This window comes from Nicotiana tabacum, chromosome 21 (genome assembly GCF_000715075.1).
Source record: "Nicotiana tabacum cultivar K326 chromosome 21, ASM71507v2, whole genome shotgun sequence".
Taxonomy (NCBI): domain Eukaryota; kingdom Viridiplantae; phylum Streptophyta; class Magnoliopsida; order Solanales; family Solanaceae; genus Nicotiana; species Nicotiana tabacum.
The window spans coordinates 51,685,094-51,692,107 of NC_134100.1; positions in this window are offsets into that span (position 1 = coordinate 51,685,094).

Here is a 7,014-nt window from a genome sequence, read left to right on the forward strand (position 1 = left end):
AACCCGAAAGCTTCTCGGAACGTAACTAACCAACCATGCAAGTCATAAAACCATAAACACATATGTGAAGCATGAAAAGGGGAAACGGGGTACAATTACACAAAATGACCGATCGGGTCATTTCATTCTCCCCCTCTTAAAACAAACGTTCGTCCTCGAACGTGCATAAGGACATACCCGAAGTGGTGAATAGATGAGGATAACGACTCCACATGGCGTGCTCAGTCTCCTAGGTCACCTCCTCGACTGGATGACCCATCCATTGAACCTTCACTGAAGCAATATTCTTTGATCTCAACTTCTGGACATGTCGGTCCAAGATAGCCACAGGCTCTTCAATATAAGTCAAATCCTCGTCGAATTGGAACATCGGATGAACTGCAGATAAACTAGGTGGCAAAGCAAGTTTGTAAGCCACGTCCCCAATCCTCTCAAGGATCTCAAAAGGTCTGATATACCTAGGGCTCAACTTGCCCTTCTTCCCGATCCTCATCACACCCTTCATGGGTGAAACCCGGAGCAAGACTCGCTCTCCAAACATGAATGCAACATCGCGAACCTTCCGATCTGCATAACTCTTCTGTCTAGATTGGGCTATACGAAGCCGATCCTGGACCATCTTGACCTTCTCCAAGGCATCTCAAATATTCGTGCCTAATAACTTAACCTCTCCCGGCTCAAACCACCCAACTAGAGAACGATAACGTCTCCCATATAGAGCCTCATACGAAGCATCTGAATACTCGACTGGTAGTTGTTGTTGTAAGCAAACTCCACAAGTGGCAAGAACTAATCCCAAGCACCCCCAAAATCCATAACACAGGTGTGAAGCATATCCTCCAATATCTAAATAATGCGCTCGGACTGTTCGTCCATATGAGGGTGAAATATTGTACTCAACTCAATTTGAGTGCCTAACTCACGTTGTACAGCCCTCTAGAAATGTAATGTGAACTGTGTACCTCGGTCAGAGATGATGGATACTGGTACGCCATAAAGTCAGACAATCTCACAAATATAAACCTGAGCCAGCTGCTCTGAAGAATAGGTAGTCACTACCGGAATGAAATGAGCCGACTTGGTCAACCTGTCCACAATCACACATACCGCGTCAAATTTCTTTTGAGTCTGTGGGAGCCTAACAACGAAGTTCATGGTGACACGCTCCCATTTCCACTCGGGAATCTCAAGCCGCAGAGGCAAACCACCCAGTTATTGATCCTTATACTTCACCTACTGACAATTTAGGCATCGAGCTACATACTCCACTATGTCCTTCTTCATCATCCTCCACCAATAGTGCTGACTCAAGTCCTGATATATCTTGGTGGCACCCGGATGAATGATTACCGCGAACTTTGGGCCTCCTGAAGAATCAACTCACGCAAACCATACACATTGAGCACACATAACCGGCCCTGCATCCGCAATACACCGGCATCTCTGATAGTAACCTCCTTGGAATCATCGTGCTGAATCGTATCCTTGAGGACAAACAAATAGTGGCCGTCATTCTGATGCTCTCTAATACAATCATATAGAGAAGATCTAGAAACCACGCAGGCAAGAACTCGACTACGCTCAGAAATATCCAATCTAACAAACTGGTTGGCTAAGGCCTGAACCTCCAATGCTAATGGCCTCTCCGCTGCCGGTAGATATGTTAAACTACCCAAACTCTCCGCCTTTTGACTCAAGGCATCGGTCACCACATTGGCCTTCCTAGGATGATATATAATGGTGATAGCATAGTCTTTAAGCAACTCTAACCACCTCTGCTGCCACAAGTTAAGTTCTTTCTATTTGAACAAATATTGTAGACTCTGATGGTTGGTAAAGACCTCACAAGGGACACCGTAGAAATAATGTCGCCAAATCTTCAATGCGCGAACAATGGCTGCCAACTCCAAGTCGTGGACTGGATAATTCTTCTCATGGGTCTTTAGCTATCTAGATGTGTAGGAAATCACCCTACCATCTTGCATCAACATCGCGCCAAGGCCAACATGTGATGCATCACAATACACAGTATAGGACCCCGATCCTATAGGCAACACCAATACTGGGGATGTAGTCAAAGCAATCTTCATCTTTTGAAAGCTCACCTCACACTTCTCGGACCATCTGAACAGGGCACCCTTCTGGGTCAACATGGTCATAGGTGCAGCAATAGATGAGAAACCCTCTATGAAACGATGATAATACCCGGCCAAACCAAGGAAACTCTAGATCTCAGTGGCTGAAGACGGTCTAGGCCAACTCTACATTGCTTCAATCTTCTTCGGATCTACCTTGATCCCTTCACTCAATACCACATGACTCAAAAACACCACTGAATCATGCCAGAATTCACACTTTGAAAATTTTGCATACAACTTATTCTCTCTCTAGGTCTGGAGCACGATCCTCAAGTGCTGCTCATAATCTTCCCAACTGCGGGAGTACACCAAGATGTCATCAATAAACAAAATGATGAACGAATCAAGATAAGGATATAATACATTATTCATTAGATGCGTAAATATTGATGGGGTATTGGTCAGCCCAAATGACATCACGAGGAACTCGTAGTGACCATACAGAGTCCTAATGGCAGTCTTCGGAATATCCTGATCCCGAATCTTTAGTTGGTGATAACCTGACCATAAATCAATCTTTGAGAACACTCTAGCACCCTGAAGCTGATCAAACAAGTCATCAATGCATGAAAATGGATACTTATTCTTTATTGTAACCTTGTTCAACTACCGATAATCAATACACATGTCCATAGAACCATCCTTCTTCTTCACAAACAAGACCGGAGCACCCCACGGTGACGCACTAGGCCGAATGAAACCCTTATCAAGTAACTCTTGCAATTGCTCCTTTAACTCTTTCAGTTCCATTGGGTCCATATGATATGGTGGAATAGAAATGGGTTGAGTGCCTGGCAACAAGTCAATACTAAAATTGATATCCCTATCGAGCAGCATGCCTGGAAGATCCTCTAAAAATACATTTGGAAAGTCTCTTACTACCAAAACTGACTCAACGATAGAAGTATTAGCACTGATATCTCTCACAAAGGCTAGATAAGTATCACAACCCTTCTCAACCATCCGCTGAGCCTTTAGAAATGATACAACCCTACTAGGAACATAATCCAATGCACCCCTCCACTCTAACTGTGGTAAGCCTAGCATAGTCAGCGTCACAGTCTTGGCGTGACAATCTAGAATAGCATGATAGGGCGACAACCAGTCTATACCCAAGATAAAATCAAAGTCTACCATACTAAGTAATAGTAGATTAACTCTAGTCTCAAAACCACCAATAACAACTAAACATGATCGATACACACGGTCCACAATAATAGAATCTCCCACAAGTGTGGACACATAAATAGGAGAACTCAAAGAATCACAAGATATATCCAAATACGAAGCAAAGTAAGATGACACATATGAATAAGTGAATCCCGGATCAAATAAGAATGATGCATCTCTATGGAAAACTGGAACCATACCTCTAATGACTAAGTCTGAGACAGTTGCATTGGTCCTACCCGGAAAAGCATAGAATCTGGCCTGGCCTCCCCTCTAGAGTGACCTCTACCCGCCCATCCCCCGCCTCTAGCTGGCTGTGAGGGTGGAGCGGCAATTGGGGAAGCAACCATGGCCTGGGAAGTATGTGGACCTGACTGAATCCGTGGAGCCTGAGTAGCCTGGGGATGTGCACCCCTCCTTAGTCTGGGGCAGTCTCTAACCATGTGGCGGGTATCATGACTCTCAAAGAAAGCTCTTTGTGGGCGTGGCTGCTGGGACTGGCTCGAGCCTGGTCGGCTGGACTAACCGCTGAAGGCGCCCGGTGCAGAAGGTGCACTAGAAAGTGGCTGAGCAAAGTGTGCAACCTTAGACCTCGGAATACCCGGAGCACCACTAGAAGCTGGGAGTGCTAAATTTATTGGATGACTCATATAGTCTCTACCATGACGGGATATAGCTACAGTGTGATCACCACTAAATCCTGCCATACCTCGAGGCCTCCTGGCCTCCCTATGATCTCTCTCATGGACGCGCATACCCTCCAACCTCCATGCAGTCTAAACCACCTACTGATATGGAGTATCCATCTCTAACTCTCTAGCCATGCTAAATCTAATACCATAGTTGAGCACCTCAATAAATCGACGGACTCGCTCTTTGACTTAGGAAACCAAGGTAGGTGCATGTCCAGACAAATCACTGAATTAGATAACATACTCTGACACTGTCATGGTACCTTGGCGCAGCTGCTCAAACTCCGCACGCCATGCATCCCAAAGGGTCTGAGGGACAAACTCTTTCAAGAATAACTCTAAAAATCGAGCCCATGTAAATGAAGCTGCCTCGGCTGGGCTATCCTCCTCATATACTCGCCACCACTGGTATGCCGCTCCGGACAGCTCGAAAGTAGTGAAAGCAACCCCGCTCATCTCCCAGATACCCATAGTGTGGAGAATACGGTGGCACTCCTCAAGAAAATTGTGTGCATCCTCTAAAACCAAACCACTGAAAGTAGGGGTGGTACTTCTTGAACCTCTTGAGCCTAAGCTGCTCCTCCTCAGATGTTGTTGCCCTAACCACAGGCTGAACCGGAGCAATAGACTGTACCGGTATAATCTTTGGCACCTGATCGACCTGGACCCGCTGCTCTTGAGTATGGGTCGTGGGAGTGAGTGCTCCTCCCCCAGGCTGAGATGTGGCTGGTGCAAGTGGAATCAACCCCGCCTGAGCTAAGTTACCGAGCATGCTCAAGAACTGTGTGAGGGTCTCCTGAAGTGTTGGGGGCAACAGGCTCCTCGAGTGCCTGTCCTCCAGCTAGAGCTACTTGTTGCTCCTCTGTCGCAGCTCAGGCAGGTGCTCTGGCTGCACCACGTGCCCCTCCTCGGCCTCTGCCCCAGCCCCGACCTCTTGCGACTCTAGCAGGGGGCGTGGGTGTCTGATCGTCGGATCCAGCAATGCGTGTCCTCACCATCTGTGAGAATAGAAAGTCAAAGATTCAGTTTTCGAGCCAACCAATTCGCACAATAAAGAATCAAAGAAGTGAAGTTTCCTAGCAGTTATGTAGCCTCTCGAAGATAAGTACAGACGTCTTTGTACCGATCTGCAAGTCTCTACTAAACTTGCTTATGACTCGTAACACCTATGAACCTAGAGCTATGATACCAACTTGTCACGACTCCAATTTCCCTCCGTAGGATATCATGATGGCACCTAGTCTCTACGACTAGGTAAGCCTAACAAATAATAATAACTTGGCAGAAAACAATTATCAAAATACTAAAGAAAGCTAAATAACTAATATAACCTTCCGATACAAAACATAATCTCAACAATACGCTCCCCAAAACTGGTGGAACTGAGTCATAAGTTCTATAGAGTAAAACTAGGATAACTACTACATCATTGTCTGAAAGAACTACAACAGTAAATAGAATAAAAATGGAAGGTGACTCTGAGGCCTGCAGATGTGAAGCAGGTATACCTTGAAGTCTTCCAAGCAGCAAATCAATCAACATTAGCGTCCGGCACGGGCAGACATACCTGGATCTGCACAAAAATATGCAAAAGCATAGTATGAGTACACCACAACAGTACCTAGTAAGTATCAAGCCTAACCTCAATAGAGTAGTAACGAGGCCAGGTCAAGACACCTACTAGGATATAAATAAGCAGTATGAAAATATAATACGGATATAAAATGGAAAGTGGAGAAATAACTGATACGAAATAAGATAGTAACATGAACTAATACTGGAATTTAAACATGGAAATAGCACAAAAGAAGCAACTAAAGAGAACTACATCGATCGTATACGAACAACAACTGCTAGAACAATAAAGAATGAAACAACAAGAAATATTCCCACCATAACTCTTTGCAACATAAAATAAACAGCAAGAATCACAACGAGGTACCGTCTCGTGTATAATGAAATCACAACCGAGATACCACCTCTTATAATCAAGAATAACAACCGAGGTACCGCCTCTTATTCATATTCTCAATTGCAATCACAATCTTTCCTTATACCGTCGCGAGAGCCTTACAATTGAAATAGATTTTGAAAACAGGTTTCCGAAATAGTTACACGCACTTTAACCCAACTTGTGATGCCGCGTGGCTTCACGTAGTTCCCCTACAAGAAACACGCACATAAGTTCCACCTTATACCATCGCATTCACATCAACCCCAAGCCTTATACCGCTGCATGCGCGTCAATATCACATTACAATAACAACTCGCACCACATGTGCCCATATATCATAATTTGCCAAAAATCCACAATGTCAATGTTTCCACAATAATAGCCCACAGCTCCACCACAACGGGTATAAGAATATCAACAACAACAATGAAAGTAAAATGCTCAAAAGGAAGATGTTTCAACAATAACAATTTTGCCTCCAGCGTGATAACGACTTTCACCACTTCAACGCCAATAACTCAACAATGAGAGACAATGCAAAACCACGATGTTAAATAAGAATAACTCACAATGGAAGAGATAATGTGCAGCAATAACTTCAAATAATGGGAGTCAACAATGAAAGAGATCACATGAACAATAACTTCAATTAATGATAATCAACAACTAGAGAGATAACATGTATAATGACCTCAAACAACTATAACCAACAATGAAGAGATAGCATGTGACAATAAAAGAGGCAACAAGTTCAACTAAAGCATGAGTGCAAATTATCAATTAGGAGGTAGAACAAGTGTTAACGAAATCATTTAAGGCATGTAAGGATAGACTAACACAAGTAAGAATAGATTGACTAAGAGAATTAGAACATGATATGGCAATCAATTAAAGCATGGAAATAGTCTAAGTAGCCTAAACCGGTCAAATACCACGTATAACCTGTGTACCCACTCGTCACCTTACGTACATGGATTTCACTTAGCATAATTGAATCAAACAATACCAATCCTAAGGGGTAGTTCCCCCACACGAAGTTAGGCAAGACACTTACCTCAAC